Below are 25,872 nucleotides of genomic sequence, written 5' to 3' on the forward strand. Positions count from 1 at the left end.
AGGTTGGAGGATCAACACCTCATATTCTGCCTTGACAGTCTCCAACCTGACGGCATCAACATTGATTCCTCTAACTTCTGGTAACCTTTCCTCTCTGTTCCCCCCGCTTTGTTTTCCCTCATTCCTTGGCCCCTTCTCTTTCCCGTCCCCCACCCTCATGACCTGCCCATCACCCCCCTCTGGTTTCCCACCTCCTTCCCTTTATTCCATGTCCTCTCCTATCAGATTCCTTCTTCTTCAGCCCTTTGCCTCTTCCACATCACCTCCCAACTTCTCACATTGTTCCCTTGCACCCCCCCTTCCCCCCCCCCCGCTACCTTCCCCCTCTCACCTGGATTCACCTGTCACCTGCCAGCTCGTGCTCCTCCCCCTCCACCTACCCTTTTATTCTGCCTTCTGCTTTCTTCCTTCCCAGTCCTGGTGAAGGGTCTCGGCCCGAAACGTCGACTGTTCATTTCCCTCCATGGATGTTGCCCGACTTGCTGAGTTCCTCCAGCATTTTGTGTGTGTTGTTTCAAATTCCAGCATCTGCAGAACCTCTTGTGTCTCATTTGATGAATGACCTGCTTTAGTATTTAACACTCCAATTCTATATAAAATGGCAGCATGTCTGTCGACCAGGTCTTATTTCCTATCTCAAGAAAACAGTATCCTGATAAAGAGCAGAGAACTAGCACTATAAATCCAATGGGGAATTCAGGAGAACTGAGTAACTGGTGTGTGGAATTCTACTCCCTCAAGATAAATATCAGACTTGCCCTTCATGAGGAGGGAGGATTGGAAAGATCTGCTGATGGTGTGGAATGGAGGATTGTATGAACAGTGGCAGGGTCCAGCCAGTCTTCAATAATTTGTTAATGCTCTATATCTTATTGATTGGTTGTTATCCCTGTCAGATATAACAAAGTCAGTGCAGCTTCATAATACAGCTGAGGTTACTGCTTTACAGAATCGAATGTCCACCCCTGCTGTGTACAAGAGCCCTATCCTTTTTATTCAGAAGTCTTCCAGAACTTGAATTGATGACTACAGATTCAACTGTCCAGAGCCCAGAAGTCTAATCCCAAGTATCGCTGCCTTTCTCACCTCCTTTAAACCATTCTTTCTAATCTGTATCTTTGACCAAGCATTTGGATGCCTCTGAATATCCAGCGTAACTGATTTTGTGTGATAACATTCCTCTGAAGCGTTTGGAAAATATGATGATGTTAGTGGTGCAATGTATATGAAATGTTTTTGCAGGTAAAGACAAGATTATCTTGTTGTAAAAACATGATAAAAGATTACTTGGAGTATCGTGTGCAGTCCTGGACTCCATGCTATTGAGAGGATTTTGCCAGGACTTTCGACATGGGGAGAGATTGGATAGGCTGGGCTTGTTTCCCGGGAGTGGATGAGGCTGAGGTGTGACCTGATGGATGTATGCAAGATTATGAGAGACTCAAATAGGGTCGATAGTCATTTTATTTTCCCGTGACAAGGCTATCAAACATAGAACATTACAGCACAGAACAGGGCCTTCAGCCCTCAATGTTGTGCCGACATTTTATCCTGCTCTGAGGTCATCAAAACTCATTGGTTTAAGGTGAGCGGAAGGAGTTTTAAAGGGGATCTGAGGGGTAAGTTTGTTTTTTACACAGAGAGTGGTTGATATCTGGAACTCACTGCCAGAAGAGGTGGTGTAATTTGAAACAATCATTGCATTTAAAAGGCAATGGGGTTGAAGCATACGGTCCTAATGCAGGCAAATGGGCAAAAAGGTCAGCATGGACATGGTGGGCCGAAGGGCCTGTTTCAATTCTGTACAGCTCCATGTCTCTATTACAAGACATGAATTTACCAAGGGTTCATTTTAAATATGTGTTCTACATTCTCAGAAGAGTGTGTAAGAAGGCCACAGTCTATATAGGCTCTCAGTTAAAAATGTTTCCAGTCTGTGAGCTTGAAATCTCGACAAACCTTCCAGCTTTGTTGAGATTTCTTCCTCCTATGATCCCAAACAAATCACTGTATTCCCATTCCTTACTCCCCTTCACTGTACAACAGAGCTGTGAAACCAAACAAATAAAGGAGATCCTCAGACACAAATAGTATTTACACATTGCACACATCCAGCACTCACAAGGCTGTGATATTGGGTATCAACATTTGTTGCAGATAATCTGTAAGCAAAGGGGATAAAGTCTGTCTCAGCTGCTGATTGTGTGTGAGGTTATTATCCACAACTTAGACTCATCTCTCATGTATCCAGATACACTGGAAATCAGTAGATACAAATATCAGGAGATGAGTGCAACCAGTTATCATAGAACATAGAACATAGAACAGTACAGCACGATACAGGCCCTTCAGCCCACAATGTTGTCGCAACCTTTAAACCTCGCCTAAGACTATCTAACCCCTTCCTCCCACATAGCCCTCTATTTTAAATTCCTCCATATGCTTGTCCAGTAATCTCTTGAATTTGACCAATGTACCTGCCTCCACCACCGCTCCAGGCAGCGCATTCCATGTCCCAACCACTCCATGGGTAAAAAAACCTTCCTCTGATAGCTCCCTTGAACATCCCACCCATTACTTTAAAGCCATGGCCTCTTGTATTAAGCATTGGTGCCCTGGGGAAGAGGCACTGGCTGTCCACTCTATCTATTCCTCTTAATATTTTGTACACCTCTATCATGTCTCCCCTCATCCTCCTTCTTTCCAAAGAGTAAAGCCCTAGCTCCCTTAGTCTCTCCTCATAATGCATACTCTCCAAACCAGGCAGCATCCTGGTAAACCTCCTCTGCACCCTTTCCAACGCTTCCAACTGAGCAACTTATCAATAACAACTGAGATGCATCTCAGGATTCACACTAAAATCGTGGAGATAGAGCCTTTAGCTAGAATCATGCAGCAAAGATACAGGCCCTTTGAACACCAAGTCTGCAGGGAGACCTCTCTTTTACCTTCTTGTGGGCATATCTCAGGATAAAGGGTTCACTTATTAGAGTCATATTTAGAGTCACACAGCACAGAAACAGGCCCTTCGGCCCAACTGGTCCATGCCGACCCAGATGCCCTTCTAAGCTGGTCCCACTTGTCTGAGTTCGGCCTATACCTCTCTAAACCTTTCCATACCTTTCCTATCCATGTATACCCTTCTAAACCACCAACTCCAACCCCCTTCCTGGCCACTGCCTCAGACCGAACTAGACTGTCCATAGCCAACTTGATCCTGAGCCAAACTTCTGACCCCACAAACATTTACATCCCAAAGGCCTATTCCATATCCCAAGCATCGCGCTCTCTAAACTGCCTCCGTCCATTTGTGCCTGAAACCTTCACTCACATCTTCGTTACCTCTACAGTAAGTTTCTGCTTTAAACTAAGCTCTCAAATTCCCTCTTCATTGTATGATGTTTCTTTAACAAAGCTTTTGCTCTATTGTCCGGTCTTCTTTGAACATAGAACATAGAACAGCACAGCACTGGACAGGCCATTCGGCCCACAATGTTGTGTCGATCTTGAAGCCAATTTATACTAAATGTCCTCCTCTTGTGTATCATCCACAGCCCTCCATTCTCTTCACATTCATGTGTCTATCTAAAAGCCTCTTAACCTCCACCAAACTGCCTGCTTCCACTATTACCCCTGGTAACCCATTCCAGGCATCCACCACTCTCTGTGTAAAAAAACTTGCCCCTCTAACCTTAAAAGCGTGTCCTCTGGTGTTTGACATTTCTACCTTGGGGAACAGATTCTGACTGTCTACTCTATCTATACCTCTCATAATTTTAAAACCTCTATCAGATCTCCCCTCAATCTCCGACGCTATAAGGAGAACAACCCAAGTTTGTCCAACCTCTCCTTATAGCTCATACCCTCTAATCCAAGCAGCATCCTGGTGAACCTCTTCTGCATCTTCTCCACAGTCTCCACATCCTTCCTGTAATGGGGCAACCAGAACTGCACACAATACTCCAAGTGCGGTCTGACTAAAATTCATACAGCTGCAGCGTGACTTCCTTACTTTTATACTCAACACCCCGACCAATATACTTTGTTTACCACCTTATCCATTTGCGTAGCCACTTTCACTGAATCGGCAACAACTTTTTCTAGATCCTTCAGGCAATTTACTATGCTAAGGATGATGGATAATATGCTATTATTGCATCTCACCATATTTAAGATGAGGACGAAGGGTAATCTTTTCTCATAGGGTTGGTGAATCTATGGGATTCTCTATCCAGAAAGCTGTGACTGTGGAGTCACTGAGCATATTCAAGGCTGATGTAGACAATGTTTGTATCTATAAGATAAGATTTCTTTATTAGTCACATGTACATCGAAACACACAGGGCCATGAATGACAGAGAAAGCATGGGTCCTTTTCCTATTCCGATTTTGTATGGCCCATGTTATAATCAAATAAACACATTTTTATAATGTTTTTTGCTATTTGTGTTTTCTTAGCCTCAGTTTATTGTACCTTTGATCTCCACCAGAACTTGAGACAAAATCATTTTATATTTTCAGTCATAATTTATGTATCAAATACATGTTCTGAGTTGAAGTCTTCAATTGTGTAGAATGCTCTTGCCTCAAGTTAGTGGTGGAGAGATAATCTATTAGAGAGAAACTTCAAGTGTGACTTCCAGTTGGGAAGCACACATATCATTTGTCACAGATGACATTGAACTTCTCTTTATAAATGATCTCATCAATTTTAACTGAATTTACGAATAATTTTAAGCATTCACGCTGAAAGGCAATTAAAGAATGTTGGTACACAAATGAACTTGGAAAGAGGTGTAACAAAAAATTTATAAATCTATGGCTTCAAAAGGAAAATAAGTGGCACAAGCTATGGAAGTGAACCAACTTTTGAAGGTCAAAAATTAATGATGAATTTGACAGTTGATCCTAAATGCCTAGATGTTGGCTCTCAATTAGCCATAGTCTACGTTACAATTCCCTCAAATCCACAAATGGTCTTGTCTCTGGAATGAACATTCAGTCTCAATATGCAGAGTGAAGAGCATAATGTGTGACAAGGAAAGATTAATAAATGACCTCGAAGTAGATGAAACTTTGGGGAAGAGTGATCTTAAAATAATGCTATCCTTAACTTTCTCAGTTACAAATGAATTATTCTTCTCTTGGAGTCTTTATTTCTCAATGGAATATATCTTTGTTGAAAATTTGAAATAGATATCTGCCACATCCTATCTATCATCTTAACTTTAATCAATTTTCGTTGTCCAACTCTACTTTCTTACCTTTGCAATTGCATTTATTTAAGTTTAAGCCTTAGTTTCTTGCTCTCAAAGTGAACACCATTTTTTTTATGATCACTCTTCCCCATAGCCATAGCAAGCTATATACCATGGCTCCACTCTGCATGGAGTTCCCAACCTTCATTAAATAGGTAAGTTTAGTTTTTTTTATTTATTTTTGTTCCTTCCACCTCATATTTAGGTTTTTACTTAAGAGTAGTTTATTATGTTTTTAAATACATTAATTATTCCTTATCTGTTATTGAAAATTTAATCAACAGTTCTAAATGCTCCTGTTTTTAATATATTTATTGAAGGGATGTGGGCTTCACAGGCTGAGTCAGCATTTAATTACCCATCCCTAATTGCCCTTGAGAAGGTGGTGGTGAGCTGCCTCCTTGAACCTCTTTGAGGTATCAGTGTAAGGGAGAGAGTTCCAGGATTTTGACCCAGTGACAGTGAAGGAATAAAGTCAGGACAGTGTGTGCCTTGGAGGGCAACTTCCAGGGGGTGGTGGTCCTCGTGCTTTTGCTGCCCTTGTCCTTCTAGCTGGTAGAGGAATCTTGGTGAGTTACTGCAGTTAATCTTGTAGATGGCATGGGCTTTGAGGTCTTTCTGGAACCGGTTTCATATGTTTTGTACAGAATGGGGACTAGTGTTGGGGGTGGCGTGGAGGTTGGAGGTGAGGGAAGAGGAGAGACAGTGGGGAGTCAGATTGAGCAAGATCCCAACCTGTAGAAAGCAGTAAATGCTTCCATCAAAATATGATGGGGAGTGTTATGGAACCTTGGATTGCAAGTGCACAGTTTGCCGAAAGCGGCATCACAGGTAGGTAGGGCAATGAAGAAGGCATTTGGCACACTGGCCTTCATTAATCAGGGCACTGAGTGCAGGAGTTGGGAAGTTATGTTGCAGTTGTTTAATATGTTGGCGAGGGCGCACTTGGAGTATTGTGTAGAGTTTTGGTTACTCAGTTATTGGAAAGATGTTATCAAACTAGAAAGAATGCAGAAAATATTTACCAGGATGTTGCCAGGACTTGGAGGCCTGAGTAACAAAGTGAGGTTGCGCAGACTAGGACTTTACTCCTTGGAACGTAAGAGATTGAGGGGTGACCTGATAGAGGTATATAAGTTCATGAGGGGAATAGATAAGGTGAAAGTACACAGTCTTTTTCCCCGGGGGGGGGGGGGGGTAATAAAAACAAGAGGGAATAGGTTTAAGATTTAAAAGGGACATCAGGGGCAGTTTCTTCACGCAAAGGGTGGTGCGTATTTGGAATGAGCTGCCAGAAATAGTGGTTGAGGTGGGCACATTAGCAACATTTAAAAGCCATCTAGAAAAGTACATGGGTAGGAGAAGTTTAGAGGACTGTAAGCCAAACACCGGCAGATGGGACCAGCACACTGGGCAACACAGTCAGTATGGACGAGCTGGGTCAAAGGGCCTGTTTCTATACTGTATGACTCTATGATTCTGTGAATGCTTGGAAGAGATGTGTTTCTAACTCATAATTGTGCATCATATTCTTACTTGTGCACACCCATAGTAAAGGTTTAATTTGGCAAGGTGACCAATAGACTGAATGGAGTCCCAATCCATCATTGCTGCTCAGAATTACTTCATGTGAACACAACAACAATTTCATGGTTAATCAAATCGGTTTGGCCTTCAAAAAGAATTAAAGGAAAAAATGAAAGATCGTCCAGAGGTCTGGAATGCTGGAAATTAATTAACGGTAAAGATTAAATGGAAGGTCTTCCTAACGTCCCACAAATTACCTTTGAAGTACAGTTGCTAAGGTCAAACATGGCAGTTTTGTGACACACAGCTAGATTCAGCAAAGAGGTAAATGTCCATATCTCGAGTAGTATTTGTGAAGGACATTGAGAGAAGATTAGAATTGTCTCTTTTTTGATTTCCATCGTAAAATATTTTATATCCTAACTAAAGGACAAGTGGGGTCCTGACTTTATTGTCTTAACTGATAGAGAGTGAAGCAATCCTTCAGCACTCCGTCAGAAGTTGCACTTTTGGCTCAAAGGAATAATCTTAGCAACATATTTGTTCAGAAGTAATAATGTTTAACGTCGACTTTATTGTCATCTGCACACGTACATGTGTGCACAGATGCAATGAAAAACTTGCAGCAGCATCACAGGCACATAGCATCAGATGAGCAACGTTCACAAGAAAAAGAAATTAATAAATTATATGCAATTTTTAGAAGAAAATAACACAATTAGACCAAAAAAGAACGAAGTCCATTTTAGTGCAAAGTGATTAGAGTGGTCATAGACTTCCTAAACTGTAGTGATGATTAGGGTTTTGATGTTGATTAAGTTAAATAGATAGCAACTTCTGCACAGAAAGTGCTTAAAATGCCTCAGGATATTTATTTGATTTAAAATTGACATGTCATGTTCTCCAGCTTGTTGCATGATGTTTAAACATGAATCAAAAGCATGATTGTTTATAATCCATAAATGTCAATTAATAGCTGCAAAAGCAAGTTCCAATTGCAAATTGCTTTTTTTTAAATAATGAAGAGTAACTGGAAACTTTTCACTTCATGGGACATATCTGCCTGAACAGCATATAGATCATCTGTTGCATACAGCTTATAGTTGCAAAGACACTTAATATTCTCTGTGAAAATGCACAATTAATAAACTAATCCAAACTTGAATGATATTTGGACAAGAATTTCGACTATTTCATAATCAATCTAGTATTTCTTGAAATGTAAACCCTGTAGTGATTTGAGGAATTTAGTATTTAGTTTATGCATATCAAACTCCCACCAATGTCTTTTTTAAATTCATGTTTGGATTGTAGGTGTCACTGGTAAAACACGTCCCTGGTTTCCAGTGAGAATTGGTAGTAAGCCACCTGTAGTCCCTCTGATGAAGGTGCCCCCAAAGTGAGGGAACTCCAGGATCTGGAGCCAGAGATGATGAAGTAATGATGGTATTTTTCTAAATTAGAAAGCTGTGTGAATGTCAGTGGAACCTGCAGGTGAAAGTGTTTTCATGCGTTTTCTCTCCTTGCTCTTGGTGGTCGAGGTCACGGGTTTGGGAGATGCAGTTGGAGAAGTCTTGAAGAGTTGCTGCAGTACATTCCGTAGACAACAGGCACCGCAGCCACAGTGCACCGGGAGCAAATGGGACTATTAGGGAGATCGATGGGGTGCCAATCAAGCAGGATCCTGGATGGTGCCGATCTTCTTGAGGGTCATCTTTCTAGTTTACTTTAGATTTCTTTTTCCCAGGGCAGGGAAGCCCAGAGGGCACAGGTTTAAGGTGAGAAGGGAGAAAATGAAAGGAGATTGGAGGGGTAAGTTTTCACACAGACGGTGGTGAATATCTGGAACGAGCTGCCAGAGAAGGTGGTGGATATGGAATCAATTACAATATTTAAAAATGCAATTGGGCAGATAACAAAGGCCGAGAAGGTCCTAGTGCAGGCAAATGGGATTAGCATGGATGGGCATCACAGTCTTCATGAACAAGGTGGGACAAAGGAGTCTGGTTCTGTGCTCTACATCTCTTTGATTCAATGATTCTGTGATTTCCAGCATCTGTAATTCGTTTGATTTACACGTGCATTCCCTCTTTATTTCCTTGTGATTGCAAAGTGAGGAAAAGCCAATGGGTTCAGCAAAAGTGGTTGAAAGCCAATGATCAACATATTTCTATCATGTTTCAGATGTGAGCTGTTGCATCTGTTGGAGTCAATTATTGTCACTTCACCATTTCTTTCTCGTCTACTTCAGTTTGCTCCATAATCTTTTCACCATTCCGATGCTTTGTGCTTGTCGTTGCATTTGTTGTTGTATTTATTATTATCATGTACACTGTTTCCATCACAGACTCGTTCCTTCCTTCCGTCCAGTCCATCTACACGGAGTGCTGCTTCAGGAAGGCTGACAGTATCATCAGGGATGTCTGTCACCCTGGCCACTCCCTCTTCTCTCTTCCACCTTCTGGGAGAAGATACAGGAGCTTGAAAGCCCAGACGTCCAGACTCAGGAACAGTTTCTTCCCCACTGCTGTCAGACTCCTGAACCAATCACCTCTTCCGCACCCCTTTCCCAGTAGTGCTGACATGTTCTCGGACTCTGGTGTGTTTGATAGAAAACTAATCTCGATCTGAATATGGATCTGAATCTCAGGAGCGGGGTATTTTTATCGTTTTTTTTTTGTGAGTGGGACAGAGCCAAGATTTGGAGACAGATGGGTGGGAGAAGCATCTTCACCACCAAAATCTTGTTGAATGTTCTTCACACGTTCCGGAACTCGCAGCATGTTATCAGCTGATGCCAACACTTGCTGTGACACGTCAGAGACTGGGCTTCCCTCCTGAGGAATGGGATGCTGCTGAGAGAGAAACCTCGAGGGAGTTGTCCCCATATCTCAGCCAGAGCCTGTCCAATCACCCCCTCCTGTTTACAATTAACTGGTTGCATTTGTGATAAAACATGGGGGGAGATAAAGATATAAAGAACAATAACTTGTATTTATATAGTGTCCTTTAGTATGCAGTAAAAAGTATACCAAAGTGGATCACTGGAGTGTTATCACATTAAATTTGACACAAAGCAGTCCATAAAATATCAATAGTGCATAAACTCAGCAACAGTTATTTCTAGCCTCATAAGTTCTCTCACATAAATATAAAACCTTGCCTGTGATCTGGTCACCTATCTGTTTGCTGATGTAACCTTGCACATAATTTTGAACCTTGCTGAATTTCAATGCCACACTATTACTTTTGCTGATGATTCGCCCAATAAAGTCTGTCTCCCAGCTTCCTTTCACCAATTCCATTCTTGGGCTGAAGCCAATCCCCAGTTTTTTGTATTCTGATATCAGCAGTTATGTTTTGTATAATAAATACATTAACGTTCATACCCTTAAGGGAGGGCCATCCGAAATTTTCCTTGGTCAGTATTTCTGACCTAAGTGGGACCCTCCAATTGCTTCAACTTTGATGAGTTTAATCAATGCAATCAGGTTACAAGAGGAGATCTCATCACAAGTTGTACCTTCTTCCCAGAAAGAATTTCTATTCTTCTTTTGAATCTCATTCACTGAGTGTGATACATATCCTGCTCATTACCCATTAGTGTAAAACACCACAGATCAGCTCCTCTGCCATTGTTTCAAAGGTGGAAGATCCCACAATTGGTTATGTCACAGATAGTGAAGGTCATATTTTCTGTTACTACTTTTGCCTTTGGCTGACAAATTAAAAGGTATCTCCAGAAACAGGATCTATGATAAAACTTAATCCTTTGCTCCATCATTAGGGATACCATCTCTCAATTAAAGGCCTTACCTTTCTGCTCAGATTGAACCAAAGATCCCGAGACGGTGGTCAAAACCAATCAAGAGAGTTCTTTGATAACAGCTCTTCAACTTGAACCGTTAACAGTGTTTCTCTTTCAACCCATGCTTCCCGACCTGCTGAGTGTTTCCAGTATTTTCTATTTTTACTTCAGATTTCCAGAATATTTTAAGGTCTTTAAGGAAGATCCAGATCTTTAAGGAAGTTCTGGTGATGTTCTGACCACCATTTCCTTGGGGAACACCATCAAGACAGATTCATTGGTTTGTGGGAACTTACTGCTCATCACTGCATTTGGATGTGCCAACATTCAGGTCAGGAAGTGGGGTCATAGGTCAGCAAAACTCAGAATCAGGATCAGGTTTATTATCACTGATATATGCCGTGAAATGTGTTGTTTTGTGGCATCAGTACAGTGCAAGACATAAAATTACTATAAATTACAAAAATAAATAAATAGTGGAAAAGAGGAATAATGAGGTAGTGTTCATGGGTTCATGGACTGTACTGAATATTCATACTGAATCGTGGAATGGTTTGAGCAGCAGAATGACTGTCTTCTGTGCAATGACCCTACCTTCATATTAGTCATCCTATGCAGCAGTTTACAGAGCAGCCATGAGTGTACTTGAAAACTGATTTGTTTGCTTACTTGGATAAGTACATGGATAGGAGGGGTTTAGAGGGATGTGGACACAGCCCAGCGCATCACGGACACCAGACTCCCCTCCTTGGACTCTTGTTTTTATCTCTCGTTGTCTTGGTGAAGCAGCCAGCATAATCAAAGACCCCACCCACCCGGGACATTGTCCCTTCTCTCCTCTTCCATCAGGTAGGAGTCTGAGGGCACGTACCACCAGACTTAAGGACAGCTTCTACTACACTGTGGTAGGACTATTGAATGGTTTCCTTATACAATGAGATAGACTCTGACCTCACAATCTACCTTGTTGTGACCTTGCACCGTATTACACTGCACTTTCTCTGTAACTGTGACACTTTACTCTGTACTGTTATTGTTTTTACCCGTACTACATTAATGGACTCTGTACTAACTCAATGTAACTGCACTGTGTAATGAATTGACCTGTACGATCGGTATGCAAGACAAGTTTTTCACTGTACCTCGGCACAAGTGACAATAATAAACCAATACCAATACCAATCTGGGCCAAATGCGGGCAAATGGGACTAGCTTGGTGGGCACCATGGTCAGCATAGACAAGTTGGGCCGAAGGGCCCATTTCCACGTTGCTCTCTGACTCCATGACTCTTTGACTGTGTTGGAAGACCTCAGCTCATGTGAAAATACTCAGTAAACTGGAAATTCTATTCATTCTAAAAGTCTCCTCAAAGAAATCTGTCCAATATTCTCCTGTTATCGATTCATTCTGCCTCAGAGTACTTTAGTTATTTGCCTGCTGTGTAAAAGTTGGATCCACTGTCCAGGAAATTCAGTGGTCTCTTTGAAACTTTTTGTGCCATATATCTTCAGTGTGTTTTATTACATGTTTTGTAAACTGTCAGAATCACAACAGCTCCAGTAACAAAGCATTTCCACCACATAGAATTCAAGACATTTTTGTATTCTGTTTCTGTGCAGAATAGCAATGTCATGAACCAACTGACTTTCCTGGTAAGATTGCTTTTGTTTCTATGAAACCCTTTTCTCTGATTCCTAAACATTTGTGAAGTAAGTAGTTTACTAAGACCCTCTGAGATCCCCTTCAACCTTGGGTTGATGCATGGAAACGAAATCAGCCAATTGTTGACGGCTACAACCTTTCACACCATGAGACAAAGTCAAAATCAAACCAACTGGATTCAGACTCACAATCAGACAATTAGATATCAATACTTCAAGCCCATGAGTTTAGAAACTGTCCCATTCTAACAATTAAACAAAGATTATTCTTTTAATTGTATTGCATTTTTAAGTATGGATCAATGTTTTCTGCGTGTCGTGTGTGTGTGTGTGTGTGTGTCTATGAGTCTGTGTGTCTGTGTTTGTGCGTGTGCGTGTGTGTGTGCATGTGTGTATTTACATGTGTGTGCATGTGTGCGTGCATGTGTGTATGTCTAGTATGTCTATGTGAGTATGTATGTGTCTATGTGAGTGTGTGTGTGTGGTTATATTGTGATCCTCGTAAACAGGAGATCTGTGGTGTGTTTGCTTCTCTAACAACGTAAAAGCTGCACGCACATTCAGTTTTGTATGAATAACTTAGAGGGAACAAGTAAATGTAAGTATGTTGACTTGTAAATAAACCAACTTCTTTTGGATGTGTTCTCTCTTTCTGCTTTCTGAAAAAATTACACCAATACCTAATCTATGGAGCATCAGTAAAGTATCTGATAGTCCATTATGTTCTAATAATTACTGCACAGAAGAGAAAGCAGCTTCAAGGAACTCACAAGAGTCAGTGAGCCACTGCTGAAAAATCCATTGAACACAGAAGAGAAGCAGGTCATTCAAAGCACTGCCTTAGTTGGTGTTTGTAACTCACTTGAGTTTCTGCACATCTAACCCCATCAGTATATCTTTCCACTTATCCTCCCTCACGTAATTACCTAAATTTCTTCGCATTGTTTCTGTGCTTTTCACTTTAACATCTTCATGTAGTCCAACATGTCACATTATAACCTCCCTCTGGACAAAGAAGGTTCTTTTGAATTTCTTATTGAATTTATTCGTACCTATCTCATCTTTATGATCATCTGTGTCTTGCTGCAGGAATAAACAGCTTTGCCACTCTTCCCTATCAAGCCCATTCATAATGTTAAGGACCTCCACGAGATCAGCCTTCAGTTTGAATTTACCTTGGAAGTGAGCCCTAGCCTTTTCCAACTTCCTCAAAAAGTGAGATGCCATCCTTGCAAAGCAATTCTGCACCTTCACTGGTTTCCCTGTATCCTTTCTGGGATATGGAGCATATATGAATGAAGTTATTCATGTCCTATTCTTATTCATAGCATTCAGATCTCAGTTGGACAGGCTTGGATTGTTTTCTATGTAGTGTCGGAGGCTGAGGGGAGACCTGATAGAAGTTTATAAAGTTATGAGAGACACAGATAGGGTAGACAGAGTCTCTTTCCAAGGGTAGAAATGTCAATTACTGGAGGGCATAGCTTTAAGGTTAGAAGGGGAAAGTTGAAGGAAGATGTGCGGGGCAAGTTTTTTACACAGAGGCTGGTGGGTACCTGGAACGGGCTGGCAGGGGTGGTGGAAGCAGATACAAGAGTGGTGTTTAAGAGGCATTTAGACAGACATGTGAATATGAAGGGAATGGATGGACACGGATCCTGTGCAGGCAGATGCGATTAGTTTCATTTGGAATCATGTTCAGTACAGACTTCATGGGCTGAAGGGTCTCCTCCTGTGCTGTATGCTTCAATGTTCTATCTCACCCCTATGATTATATATGTATACAAACATATGAACATACAAATTTAGAGCAAGTCACTTGGCACATCAAACCTACTCTGCCATCTAATAAGACCATGGTCAATCTGATTACAACATTAACTCTATATTTTTGTCCGCTTGTACTAGCCGTACACCTCCTTGCTTGTCAAGACTCCATTCACCTCTGGCTTAAAAATATTCAAAGACGCTGCTTTTCTGACTGAAAGTAAAAGAGTTTTGAAGAATCATGACACAGTCACCAAAAACTGAGGGAATATAAAACTCTTTAACACTACCAGATTTATCACATTGCTGGTTAAGATTGTTGGATAATGGTCTGTAAATTGCCTGACATGATAGAATTTCGAACAACAATCTGCTGGAGGAGCTCAGTATGTCGAGCAGCATCTGTGGAGGAAAGGAGCTGTCGACGATTCAGGTCGAGACCCTGCTTCAGGATTCAGGGTTTTGACCCAAAACGTCGACAATTCCTTCCCCACCCACAGATGCTGCTCGACTCGCTGAGTTCCTCCAGCAGGTCGCTTGTTGCTCCAGATTCCAGTATCTGTAGTGTCTGTCCTCTGTGTGATAGAATTTGGACAGGAGCAGCTGAGAAGGAGGCCAGTGAGCACTTATCCCAGCTCTTAGAAAGAAATGTTTAACCAGTTCCAGTTTCCCTGTAGATCCCATAATGAGTTCCCAAATGGAAATCTACCATAGATTCATTATTGGACCAACTAAATGTTCAGATGTGACCGAGAAGATGGAGCATCCAAGGGCAGGCACAGTGGCACAGCTAATAAAGCAGCTGCATCACAGTTCCAGCAACCTAGGTTCGATCCTAACCTCCAGTGCTGTCTGTGTGGAGTATGCACGTTCTGCCAGTGACCATGTGAGTTTCTTGCAGATGCTCTCTCCTCCTCCTGCATCCAAAGACATTCTGGTGGTCAGGTTGACTATAGATTAACCAAATGCATGAAGGTGGTAGAGGTTGATGGACACTCAAGGGGGAATGGAACTGATGGAAAAGCTCCATGAGCTGGCACAGACTAGATGGGCTGAATGGTCTCCTTTTATGCTGGATTCCAGCATCTGCAGTCCTTTATTTCTCTGAGAAGACAAAAGAAGATCCTGCTCAGGAATTCATTTTGCATTAACACAATGTCTCCCAGGACCTTTGGAAGTGACTGACACTAAAAGAGACAAAATCCTCTTAACTTTGCATGAAACTGATTGATGTATTAAACAGAAAGAAAGTCTTCCGAGTATTGACATAAAACACCATTAGTTGTCTATTGTTTGATCTATCCTGTATCCATAGAATAGATGAAGGCAGCCAGCCCAATGTGCACCTGGTAGTAGTCATAGAGTCATACAGCATGAAAACAGGCCCTTCGGCCCAACTGGTCCATGCCGACCAAGATTCCCATCTAAGCCAGTCCCATTTGCCCACGTTTGGCCCATATCCCTCTAAACTTTTCCTATCCATGTACCTGTCCAAGTGTCTTTTAAATGTTGTTAATGTACCTGCCTCAACCACTTCCTCTGGCAGCTCAGTCCATAAACTGACCACCCTTCGGGTGAAAAAGTTGCCCCTCAGGTTCCTATTAAATCCCCTCTCACCCTAAACCTATGCTCTCTAGTTCTTGATTCCCCAATCCTGGGAAAAAGACTGTGTGCATTCACCTTATCTATGCCCCTCATGATTTTATGCATCTCTATAAAATCACCCCACATTTTTCTACACTTCAAAGAATAAAGTCCCAACTTGCTCAACCTCTCTCCATAATTCAGTCCCTCGAGTCCTGGCAACATCCTTGTAAATCTCCTTTGCACTCTTTCCAGCTTAATGGCATCTTTCCTGCAGCAGGGTGACCAAAACTGAACAAATCTATCCAAACAAATCTATTCAGACTAATCCTACTCCAACTGCTTAGTCTGTAGCCTTGCAAGTCGTTTCTCTTCAATGTTCATTCATGTAGCACCCTCTCTAGTGCTATCACAAGACTCAGTTGTTGTTACTTCAATATTGCCAGCTTGTGCTACCATGCAAGATTAATTTCTATCAGAATACATTTGCAATCCTGTCAGCAGATTTTCCTTCGCATTGGATAGTTGTGGATTCAAACTGTTTTACCTAATTTGCTTCTGCAGCGATCCTTCAGCAGTAAAGAACAGGGACCTTTCCAGCACCAATTATATCCAAGACACCCAGTGAAAGTGGATAGCATTTAGATCGTAGGCATGCCTCAGCCAATTCTGTACAGGATTGAGTGTTTCACTTAACTGCAGATGCTTCCTGAGTTCAAGAAAATTGTGTGCTAATCCAGCACAGTTATTCAATTTTATTTTTTAATAAATTTGACAGAGAGATAAACAGTTCATTGCTGTGCAGTTATTCTGATCGTGATGCATTTGAATTTTCAGAATTGCATAAAATTAGAGAGCTTGCGACAGGGCATTTTAATGATCGTACTCCATTAGATCACCTTCAAAGATCAACAAAGTAGATGTGCATAAATTAATAATATAAATTGTATCTGCTTTAAATTGTTGTATTTATTTGGCAGTTATGTTTAACTCTTCAGAAAAAATAATTGAAAACAAGTATGACCTCAAGCTGTCTGCATCGGGAGAATCCTAGAATCATTGGATCATTATTATTCGTGAAAAAGTCATACTGGAAAATTTAAAGGGTCTGAAAACCAATAAACCTCCAGAGCCTAATAATCTCCAGCCTAGGATACTTGAAAGGCGTAGCCGTGGATTTAGTGGATGCGTTGGTTGACCCCTTTCAAAATTGTATGGATTGTGGAATGGTTCCTGCAGATTGGTGGACATCCAATGTCAAATCAGGGGAAGGGAGAGAGAACAGGGAACTTCAGACCAGTTAGACCAACATCATTAGTGGGGAAAATGCAAGAGTCTTTTATGAAGATTGTGATGACAGGACGCTTAGAAAATATCAGTGGGATTAATTGGTTTATTAATGTCACATGTACTGAGGTACAGTGAAAAAATTTGTTTTGCATGCCATCCATACAAATCATTTCATTACAACAGTGCATTGAGGTAGTACAAGGGAAAAGCAATAACAGAATGTAGAATAAACTGTTACAGTTACAGAGAAAGTACAGTGCAGGCAGACAATAAGGTGCAAGGTCATAGCGAGGTAGATTGTGAGTTTAAGAGTCCATCTTATCGTACTAGGGAACCATTCAATAGTCTTGTAACAGCGAGATAGAAGCTGTCCTTGAGCCTGGTGGTATGTGCTTTCAGGCTTTTGTATCTTCTGCCCTATGGAAGAGGGGAGAAGAGAGAATATCCGAGGTGGGTGAGGTCTCTGATTATGTTGGCTGCTTTACCGAGGCAGTGAGAAATATAGACAGAGTCTATGGAGGGGAATCTCGTTTCCATGATGTGCTGAGCTGTGTCCACAACTCTCTGAAGTTTCTTGCAGTCTCTGGCAGAACAGTGGCCATACCAAGCCATGATGCATCCGGATAGCATGATTTCTATGGTCCATCGATAAAAATTAAGGATTAAACAAAGTTATCATGGATTTGTGAAAAGGAAATTGGATTTGACAAAGCTACTCAAGATGTTTGAGGACGTACCTGGTATAATAGATTAGGAAGGACTAGTGGATGTGATCTGTTTGTACTTTCAGATGTCCGACATAAGAGGTTAGTGTGCAAAAGTTAAATTGAAAGGAATTGGGGGCAATATCCTAGGATGGATTGAAAATAGGTTGACAGGCAGAAAATAAAAAGCTAGAATAAATGGGTCTTTTTCAGGATGACAGGTGTTGACTGGTCAGTTACCTGAGGGATATACAGTATATGTATCAGTTATTTGAATGAATGATTAAATTTGACAACATAGAACTGGGGCGGGTTTGAGAGAGTGGGCAATTAGATGGCAGTTGCAGTATAATGTCGATCAAAGTGAAATAAAGTTTTTTCTGCTGTCGACTAATTAATGAATTCTAATTATTAATGGAAGGGATACATTTTCATCATTATGTGAGTGTGAGGTAAAATGGACTTTCATTGTTTACTGTCGAAAGTTGCATCAAGCCAAGTCCATTCCAGCATCAGATTTGTGGATAACTTTGTTCATGGAGTTCATTCACATGATATTCAGAAATAAATGATGCCAGTTCAGCAGAGGAAGATGAACTTGCAGTATCCTTAAGGGCAAGGTCTTATAAGCTCTTAAAACATTTATGACATATATGGCCAGAAGTTAGACTTTAGCAATTTTTGGTCCACCACAAGGGTGTTGTGCATGCTAAATGCAAAGTCACAAAACAAATCATGAAGCGGTTCATCCTTAGTTTAAGATTTGTGGCTTGTTCCCCCAAAGAGTATTAAAACCTGTATTCCACACTTCACAGCTGGCAGCTGCGTGCTCGACAGGTTGCTTCCACATCACTTGTACACTAGCCCGTAGGAAACAGATCGGTAATTTTAAAAGGATCTCTGTGTGTTGCCCTGTGACAATCTCACAATGTGTCCAGACCCCAGCAAACAGTGACAGCATCGGGTCACCAGTTGAGAGCTCTGTACTACTCAGTTCACACAAGCTTTGATCTTTACACAGGGCAGCTGGCACCAATATCTTTTTTTGATATAGTTTTCTGGAGGATTTTATTTTTGCAATTTGAAACACTATCCATGGCAAGGATGATGGTGAAATCATTTTACAACACAGAACAGTACAGCACAGGAACAGGCCCTTCAGCCCACAATGTTGTGCTGAACTAATTAAACCAGTGACATTCAATCCCTTCTGCCTGCACTTGGTCGATATCCCTCCATTCTCTGCATATTCATGTGTCTAGCTAACAGACTCTTGAATGCCACTATCGTATCTGCCTCCACCACAACCCCTGGCAGCCCATTCCAGGCACCCACCGCTCTCTGTGTAAAAGTCTTACCCCGCACATCTCCTTTAAACTATCCTCCTCTCACCTTAAAGCTATGCCCTCTAGTATTCGACATTTCTACCCTGGGAAGAAGATTCTGACTCTCTACCCCATCTATGCCTCTCAAGATCTTATAAACTTCTATCAGGTCTCCCCTCAGCCTCCGATGCTCCAGAGAAAACAATCCAAATTTGTCCAACCTCTCCTTACAGCTCATACCCTCTAATCAAGGCAGCATCCAGGCAAACCTCTTCTGTATCCCTTCCAAAGCCTCCACATCCTTCCTGTAATGGGATGACCAGAACTGCACACAATACTCCAAGTGCAGCCTAAGCAAAGTTTTATATTGTTATATTGTTATTCCTTACCCTTATACTCAATGCCCTGACCAATGAAGGCAAGAATGCCGTATGCCTTCTTTTTTATTGGTTGGTTTATTATTGCCACATTTACAATGAAAAACCTGTCTTCATACCATCCATACAGATCAGTTCATTACAAAGTACATTGAGGTAGTACAAGGAAAAACAATACCAGAATGCAGAATAAAGTGTTAAATATATCCAGATAGGATGCCTTCTATGGTACATGATAAAATATTGGTGAAGGTCAAAGGGGACATGCCAAATTTCTTTAGCCTGCTGAGGAAGTAGAGGTGCCGGTGAGCTCTCTTGGCCTTGATGTCTACATGGTGGGACCAAGACAGGCTATTGGTGATGTTCATTCCCAGGAACTTGAAGCTCTCAACCCTCTCAACCTCAGCACCATTGACGTTAACAGGAGCATGTACACTGCCCTCCTTCCTGAAGTCAATGACCAGCTCTTTTGTTTTGTTGACACTGAGGGAAAGGTTGTTGTCATGACACCATGTCACTAAGCTCTCTATCTCCTTCCTGTACTCCGACACATCATTATTTGAGATACGGTCCACTACGGTGGTATCATCTGCGACCTCTTAGATGGAGTTAGAGCAGAATATGGCCACACAGTCATGTGTGTATAGGCAGTAGAGTAGAGGGCTGAGGACTCAGCCTTGTGGGGCACCAGTGTGGAAAATAATCGTGGCAGAGGTGTTGCTGCCTATCTTTATGGTTTGCGGTCTGTAGGTCAGAAAGTCAAGGATCCAGTTGCAGTGGGAGGTGTTGAGTCCCAGGTCTCGGAGTTTGGAGATGAGTTTGCTTGGAATTATAGTATCTTTACCACCAATTTTAATTCACACATATTTCAGCTTTTCCAACATTCTCTTCATAGTATGTTATTTACAAAGGACATAAGAAAGATGTTATTAAACTAGAAAGAGTGCAGCAAAAATTTACCCAGGCAATTCCTACACTTGGGGACCTGAGTTACAAGGAGAGGTTGCATAGACTGGGATTTTATTCCCTGCAACGTAGGAGATTGCGGGGTAACCTGATAGAGGTATATAAGATCATGAGGGGCATAGACAGGGTGAAAGCACATCATCTTTTCCCCAGGGAGGAGGTGCTAAAAACAAGGGTTTAAGATCAGAGGCGAGAGATTTAAAAGGGAGGTCAGGGGCAGCTTCTTCACACAAAGGGTGGTGCGTATTTGGAACAAGCTGCCAGAAATAGTGATTGAAGCGGGCACATCAGCAACATTTAAAAGCCATCTGATAAGTCCATGGATAGGAGACGTTTAGAGGTCTATGGACCAAACATGGGCAGATGGGACTAGCTCGCTGGGCAACACAGGTTGGCATGGACAAGTTGGGCCAAAGGGTCTGTTTCCATCCTGTATGACTCTATGACTCTGAGTTGTAATCTATTCCTACAATTTCAGCTGCTCAATTGTTAAAGTGAACCACAATGTTGATGTAATTGTGTGCAGGAAACACACAGGAGAATGAATCTCAACAGGAAGTCCCAGGTTCTGTTTCCAGGTGGAAGGAGCTTCAACCGAAAATGGGTTCAATTACTTTGAAACAAAATGTGCAATTTATGTATAAAGTGAGCTGCAAATTAGGAACAGTTTCCAGGCCAAACAATCCTCTTTTCAGTAAGCTGGCTTTTTCTAATGCAGATAACCAGGACTTTCACCTGAATTAGTTTCATTAATTGATGCCAGTCTGAATTATAATTTGATAATCTGTTATCTGATTGTGTTTAATTGTATGGCGTGCTCAATTGCCTTTATATTCCCTGGTTTTCTTACTGTTATGTAATTGTATATTGTGCATTACAGAAATTACTTGGAGTCCCCTACCTATAAATGGTTTATATCTACTAATGAGCTGCACGTTCAATGTTCATATTGAATTATTTGTAATTATGGTTTGAAATCAATAAGTAATTGTTAGGGCAGGGCTTGCCTGAACTGATGACTTGGCAAGAAATGGATAATAACTCACTTTATAACTTCTGAGTCTGCTAATTGAGGTTGGCAAATTCATATTCAATGTCAGCTGCAAATGGACATCATTTATGCCAAGGCACAAGCTGAGCAGTAAATTCCAGTGAATCTTTTACAGATGAGCTCATGTTGAAGATTTATCTGGTTCCTCGGTGTATATTTATCAGAAAACCAGCCACATTATCTTTTACCTACTGTACCTGCTTTGAATAAAGGAACTATAAAACAATCCTTCATTACTTAAAAGTGAGACTGCATTGTGATATGATTACTTTGAACACTGTTGGACAGCATCATGACTGTACAATGGACTGAGAACCCTTCGCATTTTGATCATTAAATAACTGTTCTTGAAAACTGTTTCCATTAAATCTTCTCTTTGCTTCTTGTGAAGAAATAGGGCACATTCGCTACAGCTTCTAAATTAAAGAAAGAATGTGCTGACGAGGTCAGAAGGAAATGGGCGTGAGGTATAATGAATTAAATAGCCTGTAGTTTCTCTGTTAAGGCATGCACTTTGCACAATCCGGTATTCGATACGTTATACATTTCAGGTCCAGTTATGTTTAAACCTCATTATCGATTTATGGTCAATTCAACATTCTTACTGATGTCATTGGTGTGGTTTTAAAAAAAGCCACACCATAGCCAAAGAGTATTACAGTACAGAAACAGGCCCTTCGGCCCAACTTGTCCATGCCAACCAAGATGCCCACCTGAGCTAGCCCCATTTGCCTGTGTTTGGCCCATATCCCTCTAAACCTTTCCTATCCATGTACCTGTCCAACTGTATTTTAAATGCTGTTATTGTACCTGTCTCAATCTATTCCTCTGGCAGCTTGTTCCATATTACCCACCACCCTCTGTGTGAAAAATGAGAAAAAGAACACTAAAGCAGTGTATTCTGACAGAAACATTTGGACAAGGCACAAGAAGTTTTGTGCTAGGAAAAAGTTGATGTTTCAGGAGCTGATGCAGTGTTTTGATCTGAAACGTTGACATTTCCTTTCCTCCCACAGATGCTGCTCGACCCATTGAGTTCCTCCAGCAGATGGTTTATTGCTAAAGATTCCAGCATCTGCAGTCGTTTTTGTCTCAAAATTCAAAGGATCATCCACTATAATTTTCTTCCATTTCAACAGGATTTCATCACCAGATGCATCGACCCTTTCCTTTCAGCATTCTAAAGTCTGCAACTCCTTGGCCTGATCTCCATCAGCTACTCACCTACTTACCACACTTTCCTAAACAACAAGGGATGTCCTTTCACCTCTTCTCTTCCCACCATCCCAAAACCATAGAAAGCACCCTATTTGGATGCATCACGACTTGAAGTAGCAACTGCTCTGCCTGAGACCGCAGGAAACTTTTAGCAAGATGGCGCCGGAGCGTGGCAACACGTTGCAAGCTGCTCTCTACAGATCTATTCATTACCCTTGCTATAATCAATACCAAACTGCAGAGACTTGTGGACACAGCTCAGCACATCATGAAAACCAGCCTTCCCTCCATGGACTCTGTCTCCACTTTCGGCTGCCTCAGGAAAGCCCCAACATAATCAAGGACGCATCCCACCCCGGACATTCTCCCTTTCTCCACCTCCCATCAGGCAGTAGATACAAAAGCTTGAGAACACATACCACCAGGCTCAAGGAAAGCTTCTATCCGTCTGTTATCAGACTCCTGAAATGACCTCTCATTCGATTTGGAGTGGGAGCTTTGAAAAGAGGTGAGTCTCGGTGCATGTGCTTATAAGTTTCACCTTGCAAGGGTCTAAAAGAGGCACATTTGCAAATTGCAAATAGTTGATTGGCTAATTAATAGCAGTGAATAAAAGGAAGGTAGGTATAAACAGAGTGGCCATTGTGTGAGGGGACCAGGGTTAGGGTGGAGCACTTGAGTTTTGGCTCAAGAGGCTTCGGCCAGAGGAGGCAGAGGCTAAGGTAAGTCTCTGGTAAGTTTCTTTTTTGCTTTGCTATTTCCTTTAGTGCCAGGCCAGAGTAGAATGGCTCCAGGGTCAGTGGTGTGTTCATCTTGTGAGATGTGGGAGTTCTGGGAGACCACTACAGCTCTGCCTTCAATACAATAATCCCAAGCAAGCTTGTCACCAAACTCCAAGACCTAGGACAACACCTCCCTCTGTAACTGGATCCTTGACTTTCTAACCAACAGATCGCATTAGTGAGGATAGGCAGCAATACCTCTGGCACGATTATCCTCAAAACTGGTGCCCCACAAGGCTGCGTCCTCAGCCCTCTACTCTACTCCCTATACACTCATGACTGTGTGGCCAGATTCTGCTCTAACTCCATCTACACGTTTGCAGATGATACCACCGTTGTAGGCCGTATCTCAAACAACGATGAGTTGGAGTACAGGAAGGAGATAGAGAGCTTGGTGGAATGGTGTCATGACAACAACCTTTCCCTCAATGTCAACAAAACAAAAGAGCTGGTCATTGACTTCAGGAAAGGGGGCGGTGTACATGCACCCGTCTACATCAATGGTGCTGAGGTCGAGAGGGTTGAGAGCTTCAAGTTCCTGGGAGTGAACATCACCAACAAATCATGTAGATGTCACAGCCAAGAAAGCTCAGCAGCGCCTCTAATTCCACAGGAGGCTAAAGAAATTTGGTTTGTCCCCTTTGACTCTCACCAGCTTTTATTGATGCACCATAGAAAGCATCCTATCTGGATGCATCACGGCTTGGTATGGCAACTGCTCTGCCCAGGACGCGAGAAACTGCAGAGAGTTGTGGACACAGCCCAGAGCATCATGGACACCAGCCTCCCCTCCTTGGACTCTGCCTTTACCTCTCGTTGCCAACATAATCAAAGACCCCACCCACACAGGGCATTCTCTTTTCTCTCCTCTTCTGTCAGGTAGAAGATACAGGAGCCTGAGGGCATGTATCACCAGATAAGGACAGATTCTACCCCACTGTGATAAGACTATTGAACGGTTCCCTTATACAATGAGATGGACTATGACCTCACGATCTACCTTGTTGTGACCTTGCACCTTATTGCACAGCACTTTCTCTGTAGCTGTGACACTTTACTCTGTACTGTTACTGTTTTTACCTGTACTACATCAATGCACTCTGTACTAACTCAATGTAACTGCACTGTGTAATGAATTGACCTGTATGATTGGTTTGCAAGACAAGTTTCTCACTGTACCTCGGCACAAGTGACAATAATAAACCAATACCAATACCTGCAGTCGCCCTGATAACTACACCTGCACGAGGTGTGTCCAGCTGCAGCTCCTTACAGACCGTGTCAGGGAACTGGAGCTGCAGCTGGATGACCTTCGGCTCCTTTGGGATACGGAGGAGTACATAGACAAGAGCAACAGGGAGGTAGTCACTCCTAAGCTGCAGGAGGCAGGTGACTGCCAAGAGAAGGACTGAGAAAAGGCAAGTAGTGCAGAGTACCCCTGTGGTCGTTCCCCTCAATAACAGGTATACCGCTTTGGATGGCTTACCAGATGAAAGCCTCAGTAACCAGGTCTCTGACACTGAGCCTGGTTGTGTGGCACAGAAGGGAAGGGGGGAGAAGAGGAGAGCGGTAGTGATAGAGGATTCCATAGTAAGGGGGGGCAGACAGGAGATTCTGTGGATATTAAAGAAACTCCCAGATGGTATATCGCCTCCCTGGTGCCAGGGTCAGGGATGTCTCAGATTGGGTCCAGCATTCTGAAGGGGGAGGGTGAACAGCCAGAGGTTGTGGTACATATTGGTACCAATGACATAGGTAGGAAAGGAGATGAGGTCCTGAAGAGGCAATATAGGGAGTTAGGTAGGAAGCAGAAAAGCAGGACCTCGAGGGTAGTAATCTCTGGATTGCTGCCTGTGCCGCGTGCTAGTGAGGGTAGGAATAGGATGATTTGGCAGGTGAATGCATGGCTAAGGAATTAGTGCAGAGAGCAGTGTTTCAGATTTGTTGATCATTGGGATCACTTCTGGGCAAGGTAAGACCTGTACAGAAGGGACGGGTTACACCTGAACTGCAGAGGGACCAATATTCTTGTGGGCAGGTTTGCTAGAATTGTTGGGCAGGGTTTAAACTAGTTTGGCGAGGGATGGGAACCCGAGTGATGGGTCAGAGGATAGTGCATTTACATGAGGGACATTTAAGAAACTCTTAAATAGGTACATGAATGACAGAAAAATGGAGGGCCATGTGGGAGTGAAAGGTTAGATAGATCTTAGAGCAGGATAAAATGTTGGTGAAGGGCCTGTACTGTGCTGTAATGTTCTGTTCTATGTTCTGTGATAAAGGTGAACTCTTGATCTCTCAATCTACCTCATCATGGCCCTTGCACCTTACTGTCTACCTGTACTGCACTTTTTCTGTAACTGTAACACTATATTCTACATTCTGTTTTGTTTATTACCCTGATGTACTTCTGTATGGAATTATCTGCCTGGATGCATGCAAACAAAATATTTTCACTGTATCACTGTACATATGACAATAATAAACCAACAGACCAATAAGGCAAGAGCACCAGAAGAAATTCCTGGCAGGAGGTGTCTCCTGTGGTCACTT

The sequence above is a fragment of the Pristis pectinata genome, chromosome 8, assembly GCF_009764475.1.
Source record: "Pristis pectinata isolate sPriPec2 chromosome 8, sPriPec2.1.pri, whole genome shotgun sequence".
Classification (NCBI taxonomy): domain Eukaryota; kingdom Metazoa; phylum Chordata; class Chondrichthyes; order Rhinopristiformes; family Pristidae; genus Pristis; species Pristis pectinata.